This window comes from Natator depressus, chromosome 28, assembly GCF_965152275.1.
Source record: "Natator depressus isolate rNatDep1 chromosome 28, rNatDep2.hap1, whole genome shotgun sequence".
In the NCBI taxonomy this organism is placed as follows: Eukaryota; Metazoa; Chordata; order Testudines; family Cheloniidae; genus Natator; species Natator depressus.
In genome coordinates this window covers 4,577,011-4,585,382 of record NC_134261.1, presented here as the reverse complement: position 1 = coordinate 4,585,382, position 8,372 = coordinate 4,577,011, and the positions used below count along the sequence as shown (strand labels likewise).

The following is an 8,372-nucleotide window of genomic DNA, read 5'->3' as shown; positions in this document are numbered from 1 at the left end:
GGAGTAATGGTCTCAAGTTGCAGTGCGGGAGGTTCAGGTTGGATATTAGGAAAAACTTTTTCACTAGGAGGGTGGTGAAACACTGGAATGCGTTACCTGGGGAAGTGGTGGAATCTCCTTCCTTAGAAGTTTTTAAGGTCAGGCTTGACAAAGCCCTGGCTGGGATGATTTAGTTGGGGATTGGTCCTGCTTTGAGCAGGGGGTTGGACTAGATGACCTCCTGAGGTCCCTTCCAACCCTGATATTCTATGATTCTATGATTCAGTGCAAGGCAGAAACAGCATTGAATCCTAGAGACAAATTTCACGTATCTACTTACTACGCTATAATTGATACACTTGAAGCTCATATGAAGAGGAGAGGTGAAGTGTACAAAGAAGTATCAAGTAGATTTTCTTTTCTAAACGATATGGACTTATCTGACGAGCAATATTCACAAAGTTCCCAAAAGCTACTTGACTCATACCCTGTTGACTTGAACGTGAATCTCTGTGGAGAAGTACGGTAGTTCCATTGTTATATGCGCGCAAAGTTTAATGAAACAGGAAAAATGAAATCCAGTCACATTGATCTTCATGACACAATACTGAAAGATGGAATACAATGTGTATTTCCAAATGTAGAGATTGCATGACGTATTTTTCTAGCATTGATGATGACTAACTGCTCTACAGAACACTCTTTTCTCAGCTGAAAAGAATAAAAAACCCTCAGAGAACAATGTGTCAGGACAGACTTGATTCATTTTCCCTATTGGGTATGGAAGTGGACATGCTTCATCGAGTCAGCTTCGATGAATTTATCCAGAATTTTGCAATCAGAAAATCTAGAAAGAAACTAGTTTAATTTCAGCATACATGTAAGTTTTGTGTCATTTTGAAAAATAAAATTGTATTTTACGGTATAGTATTGTTTTTATTTTGAATTACACATGGGGGGCACAATAATGTTTTCAGTGCTTAGGGCCTCTAAAGGTCTTAATCTGGCCCTGCACCCACCAATTCTTCCCAGTGGCTGCTCCAGCCCTGGAGCACCCACGGAGTCGGCGCCTGGCCTTTGGACCCTGGGAACCCACTCCCCCCAAAAGGCAGAATAGGAAGTAGCCTAGGGTAGCCGAATAAAGCTCAGCTGTATTGCTGACTGATGGCTGGCCAGCATGTTGTGGCCGGATTTCCCCACTGACCCAGTGGTGGAATACTCCCCATGTTAGGGCCCTGGGCTGGGACGTGGTGCAGTCGGGTGGCCCCACATCCCCCTTCCCCTGTGTGACGATGTGACGCAGCAGGGAGGGGGGAGTGTTGGCCTGGGAATGTGCCCTGGGGATGGGAGACCTGAGAGCCTGTCACCTGAGCCAGGAGGGGGAGGTAACACCTCTGCCCAGGAATGTGAATGGAGGCTGCAGGAGAGAGCCTGCTGCGGTGGGTTTAGTTTCAGTTTGGGGCTGGGTGGAGGAACACAGGGAACCCCAGGGCTGGGGTCTAAGCTCCCTGCTCCCCCAGAAGGACTTCACTGAGGGGTCCTGGGTGTACCCACAAGCTCTGTTTTGGACTGTGTTCCTGTTGTCTAATAAACCTTCTGTTTTACTGGCTGGCTGAGAGTCTCAGTGAATCCCAGGAAGAGAGGTGCAGGGCCTGGACTCTCCCACACTCCGTGACACCCTGTCATCCTGCCCCTGGGGTGGCAACCTCCTCAGCATAGGCCAAGAAACCTGTGTTTGTTGGCAGTCCACCAGAGCCAGGTCCCCCATCTGTTTGCTGCTCGGCCCTGTTTGAGTGTCTGGGCGTATAGACTCATTACTGGTCTGTCCTGACTACAGGCCAGAACCTCCTAAGTGTTTGGTGCCCCACCCTGTCAGAGGGCCAGGGCCCCGTAGACTCAGAACTGTGCTACCCCACAGAGTGGCAGAGACCCCAGTGCTAATTCCCCTGTGAACTGTGCCCTTCCAGAGGACTTGTAGCAAGGGGGCATGGCCTCCCTCCCCGACACATGGAGGGACAGCTGCAAACACCTTACAGCGTACCATGGATTGATATAGAGGCAATCGGATCTTTTCTGTCCTCTTATCTATCCCTTTCCTGATGATTCCCAGCATCCTGTTATCTTCCTAGCAACCTGACCTGTCTTCCCAGGTCCATCTCCCCAGGGTCTTGGAAGCATCAGATTCTCTGCAGCATCTTTGTGAGCAAGAAATTCTGTTACAGGAACCCCCCCTGAGCTGCTGGGGGTTCCCCCCCTCCACTCTACCATGCTGACCCAAGTAGACAAGCCTTCACACAGAGAGGACAAGACAGTTATTCTCTCACAGCTGGTAGTGTGGCCGAGCGGTCTAAGGCGCTGGATTAAGGTTCCAGTCTCTTTGGAGGCGTGGGTTCGAATCCCACCACTGCCAACTCTTTAGTCACTCTGAACCTGCCATGAATGCAGAATGTAGCTTTAGTCCTGATTTGGGGGCTTCCTTGATCCTTTAAACCCAGACCCTCCTCATCAATTCTCTTGCCCTCTCCTCCACCTCCCAACCCCCCTCTAGTTTAAAAACAACAGTCAGTGCCTTTCACATCACTAGCAAAGTCCAGCACTGGAGTTCACGATGTAGATATCTGGTCTGGAAGGGGAGTAAGATTTTTTTTGGTGGGGGGGAAACAGGAAGGAAATAGACAGCGAGAGATGGAGAGAAAAGTTCATTTCAGTTACTGACACTACAGTCATTCACCCTCACTGATTGTCTGTGCTCCTTGCTGTGTGAGATTTATTATGCAAAATTGACCAGTATGTGTCTGGTTTGGTTTAAGTGAGTTCAGCCCATTCCTGCTCCAGCACTGACCTCAGCTCATCCATTTCAGGCATCTGCGTGGTTCCATTTCTCTTCATTCCTGTGTTTTCCCAAGACATTTCTCCACTAGGCATTTATTTTTGCTGAAAAGGCCCTGCCTGCTGCTGCCGTGGGGAGTTTAGGCCTGGGGGTGTCGTAGAACTGATCAATGACATTGTTTTTAATTGATCACTTTATTACTATAACTTCATAAGCAAATTTTTATGAATGAAACGACATTCATTTATAAAACCAGGTACCCCAATAACTGGTTAATTGAGTTTCACTTGCAATCCAATTGCTGCTTAAATCGCTGAACCTTGCACTGTTTCAACACTGTAACTTCTGCTCACTGTTTGTCATTTATTATACTTGTCTATATTGGAACTTCTGTTCCCTGTTTGCCATTCCTTACACTTGTCCATATTGTAACTCAAACTCCATTTTAACTGGTCCCAAACTCCATTTTAAAATGCTCACTCCACTTTGTAAAACCTTGCTGCAACCTTCATTTTTGCAAAACCCTGCTGTAATCTGATTAGTGTAGTTTCGATGTGGGAATGAGGTATGTATGTGTAACCCTTCTGCCCATCAGAGTTGGCAGCAACAAGGGCCGGGTTCAATATCTAGGGGATCCATTCCAATAACACAATGCAAACCGGCTCGAGCCCCCACCCAGTGACCTGGGACAAATATATACCACCCCCGCTGGGCGCCTCCAAGAGGCAATACTTCCCCTCTCGCAAGCACATAGTCTGAGTGTAGCAAAAAGCCTTTTAATAACAGAGAGAAACAATGTGGCATTATGTTGGGGAAACACCACCAACAGGATTCATAACACAACCCATGAGCAAAAAAACCACCCCAAGCAAATTGGGGCATGCCCCTTTCCCTCGGGTTCTTGAGTCCCAGCACCCAAACGTCTCTTGAGTCCAGCAATCCACAAATCACCCACAGTCCAAAAAGTCCAGCCCCAGAGTTCAAAAGTTCATCTGCATAGTGTTACTCCCCAGTCTGGCTAAAATGTGCCTGTGTGTGGGGAAAAGGGGCAATGGGCACCTTACGTGTCCTGAAGCTGACTGCCCCACAGGGCTCTGCTCTGCTACGCTGTCTCACGAACGGCTCTGCTCCACCACGACCGGCTCTGCTCTGCACCGCTCACTGTCTCAAGAACAGCTCTGCTCAGCTCGTTGTCTCATGAATGGCTCCGCTCTGCACAGCTCGCCATCTCACGAACACACCGCTGTCTCACAGACGGCTCCACTCCGCACAGCTCGCCGTCTCACGAACACACCGCTGCACTCTAGATCTTCCGGCTCCCCACTACTTGACACAGTGCTCAGTGATTTCAGCTCATAGTAGTGGGGGCCTTAGTGCTGGTGCACCTTAAGGCCAAAGTGAATGCAGCACAGTACCTGTAGCAAGACTCTTAATAGACCCAAAATTAGCTCTGACATTCCACAGTGGAGAGAGACAGAGGTGCAATTGGTGCTTCAGGCCCTCACAAAGGGGCCCACACCACCAGGTACTAATAGCTGTCTCAAGTCTCTCTCAATTCACACAGTTTTGGAACCCATGACCCTTGCCTAGCGAGTGCTACTTAGTTGATGGTGAGTCCCTCCATCATAGCAAAAGGCCAAGTACAGTTCCAAGCACCGTTCCCATAATCAGGGTAATAACAATTTATTCTTCCTGCCCCAATAACAGAGACACTGGGGATCCCACAGCAGCCGAAGTGACCATTTGGGCAGCTATGGCCTCAGTCTAGGCGGGGTGGGTGTGCCTATGCAAATGAGATCAGCCCCTGAAGTTTTTTTTTCCACAACTTGCCACACCTCACCACCAGATGTCAGGGTGGAGCTCATCCTGACACTGCTTACATATGGATGATGGAATCAACCTCCAGCCCCAGCCTGTCCTGATGAAATAAAGTGTAAACCACCAATGGCTGAAGATGCAGACAACAGCCCTGACAAAGTAAGAAGAGTCCACCCTAAAAAGAAAAGAACAAAAGTACAATTGAAGAACAACAAGGCCAGGTGCTAGGCTGAAAGTCATGTCTACAATTGATGAGTGATCAGTCACACCGAACCCAGAGGCAGCGTGACACAGCAGGACCTACAGACTCTGGATTCAAACTCAACCCTACAAAAAGGATGGGTGAGAGGGAAGACTTTGGAGGGTAACATTCTGCTGCCAACATGGAAGGGCATCGGTGCATGTCCAACAGAGACCCAGTTCTTCATTTTGCCCGGCTTTCCTGGCCAGTTAGACGCCACAAGCTATGAACCCAAGCCACGAACTCAAGCTACCTTCAGGACTGGTAACTATCTAGCAGCTGCTGAACATTTGGGGGGTGTGTGTGTGTGTGTGTGTGTATACATAGGTACTAGATATTAGCTGTTGGTCTTAAATCAAATTGTGTTATTATAATAAACATGACATCTTGTCTTGTCCCATGAAACGATCCTGTGTAGTTTTGTCTGCATAACAGTGTCCCCACCTCCTCTCCTCTTCTCACGGGTCCCTTTAAAAACATTGGTGCCTTTTAGATGTTTAAGAAACGCAGGCGTGAGCGGCACTCCCTGCTGCCAAGATTTTGCAGTAGCACGAATCTGCTTTGCCGCACATGAAATTGGCGTTGGAGATGCCTCACCCCCACATTAGTGAGCGTTTTCAGTATCACTTGACCGAAGGCTTTATAGGAATCGTTGGGGGATAAACCATCGGAAAAGAAATTTAATAAAATTCCCTTCAGAAAGCAGTCATGGGACAATTGATATCCTGGGCGTCTGAAAACAAATGTGCCATTACCTGGTAGCAGACTGTGATATAAACACCTTAGATTTCACTGTCTAGATACGTTCTCAGCTTTATATCTGTCATAGAATTATATAACTGGAAGGGACCTCGAAAGGGACCTAGTCCAGTCCCCTGCACTCATGGCAGGACTAAGTATTATCTACCAACCCTGACAGGTGTTTGTCCAACCTGCTCTTAAAAATCTCCAACAATAGAGATTCCAGAACCTCCCTTCCAGTGCTTAACCACTCTGACAGTTACTATGTTTTTCCTAATGTCCAACCTGAACCTCCCTTGCTGCAATTTAAACCCATTGTCAATGCCAGGGGGCCCTGATCTGCCTCCAAGACATTTACAGTCTGAGAATATTTCTACCTCTGTGCCTCGGCCCATTGGAAATGAATTAACAGGCAGGATGCTACAGTCCCTTGCTGGTGTTACAGACACACTGTACTTGCATTCCACTCACTGAAGCTGACTTTGGAAATGACACGGGCAGGTTAAGCGTCACCCCCATGGTCCTACCCATGGTGACGCTGGTTGTGGGTGAAAGGCTGGGTTGAAAATTTGCTTTCTACAGTATCCGGCAGGTTGGGGAGCCAGGGCTGCCAAGGAGACAAGAGAATCCTGCGTGCTCTGGGCTGCTCTAATGAAAGGGCTGCAAGTTGAAATGCAGTGGCAGGAAATCTCCAGTTGGTGGGATCATTAATGTAAGAAGTGGTCACAGCATAACTCATACTGAGTCAGGCCCCAGTTAAACCTCAGTGGTTAGATAAATAGAGTGTGGGGTTAATTGTGCCAGAGTCAGGGGTTTGAGTCCCCTTTGGACTCTCATAATGGTATGTGCATTGTAGATGCTGATACATTTCCCCCAAAATACCAGGTTCTGTGGTGTAATGGGCAGGACTTTGAATCCAGTGATCTGAGTTCAAATCTCAGTAGAACCATGTCTTGAGTTGCTTTCATTCTACATCCCATTGTAAAGAAAAACTCAAAAGAGTCAGTGAGCTGGTTTTCCTTCCCTTCCCTTTTCCAAAAGTCATTGAAGATTCTTGCATGAGGGAGGGAGCAGCATGGACGACACCAGCGTTAAGACTGGGCAGAGATTCCTAATTAACATCCCCATTTCCATACTGCTCTAAAATCCACGTGCACACTCAGATTGGCTTGAGAGTGGCTCTGCCAGTTCGGCCACTGTTAAGGCTGGGGTTGGTGCCGCACTGAGGCCACTGGGGGCCACAGTCAAGGAGTTACTGGGCTATGTTCTGGAACTACTCCATATGAAGCCAGTCAGGATTCTGGGGGAGCCCCCTCTCTCTGAGGAGACTGTCGCCAGCGCAAGAACCTTATACAGCTTTGACCTTCCTGGGTCTGACCTCGGAGCATTCAGCATCCTCTTTCTCTGCGTGCGCTTCCCGCAATGAGTCTGCCCGGGCAGGGTTCCTGGGGAAGCCAGTGGGCCCTTCCCCCCAACTCTGCAGTTAGCAGTGATTCTTATCTAGCATAAAATGGAAGATTATTAGTCAATAGGAACATAGCATAGAACAGAACTTGTTAGCATAGAAATTAGTGACTTTCAGCCAAGTCCATCTAGGGGGAATCCTGGGCCAGATGCTCTGGACTCCCCCCTCCAGTTCCCCAACCAGACTGCCCAGCTTCCCAAGACCCGACCTCCAACATGCCCAAAGCTCCTCCTCCTGGTCTTTGTCTCACTTCCCAGGCAAAGTGTCACCTGGTTGTCACTTGGTTGCATCCCCTTCCTGGGTCTCAGGTTACAAAGGGCCAGGCCATAGCATCCATGCAGGCAGCTGGAGAAGCCTCGCCTGCATCCGAAGGTCTCACTCAAAGTCACACACCATTATTCCCACCACCTAAGCATTGGTGCAGCACACAGGGAAACTGAGGCACACACAGTATTCCTGCAAAACAGTAAAACTCACATAGGCTCAACTGTAAGACTCACATAGGCTCACATAAAACATAAGAAGGGAAAAATCCCCATTTTGTCACAGCCACGCCACCTGCCTGCCCAGCACTCTGGGTGCTGGGGGCCATGCTGCCCACCGGCATGGTGCTTCAGGCACTGGGGGCCACTGGAGGCTGCACCACCTTCCTGCCCAGTGCTCTGGGTGCCGGGGGCCGTGATGCACACACGCAATGCACTCCGGGTGCTGACTGTCACTCAGATGCATAACTAGACAGAAAACGGGCAACATTTTAGAGACTTTGATAGCAATATTTGAGAATTGGGGAGGAAAAGGGGGGGCACTCAATTAGAGGGCCCCAAGATCTGAGCGGATAATTCTAGAGAAATGGGAGGAAATGGAAGGAGATTACTACAGCGGACTTCCTTGCTGATTCTAGGCAAGGTTCAGACCGCTTTCTGTTTAAAGCTCGACTATTTTAAGTGCTTTAGAACAGACACATTCACTTCGATTCCCTTGAAATTTGGTGTGCCTCATGAGGATTCAGGTTAGGGTTGGCGACTCAGATTTCGGGTCAATTGACCAAGGGCTTCCCAAGATAGAGCCCCCCTGCAAACCACAGTATTTCATAAAGTTCACAAAGAGCTGCAGTGACACCTGGTGGCCAGTCGGGATAAGGCACGGACGGTTTCCCCTAGAACGGCAGTGACACCTGGCGGCCAGTTGGGGTAAGGCACGGACGGTTTCCCCTAGAGCTGCAGTGACACCTGGTGGCAAGTCGGGGTAAGGCACGGACGGTTTCCCCTAGAGCGGCAGTGACACCTGGTGGCCAGTCG

General features: G+C 48.9%; 1 non-coding gene across 1 annotated transcript; it reads left to right on the top strand.

The window, feature by feature from the left end:
- Window positions 1–2,307: 2,307 nt before the first annotated feature.
- TRNAL-AAG (transfer RNA leucine (anticodon AAG)) lies at window positions 2,308–2,389 on the top strand. Its single transcript has one exon. It is a non-coding gene; the product is annotated as a tRNA-Leu (tRNA).
- Window positions 2,390–8,372: the final 5,983 nt, after the last annotated feature.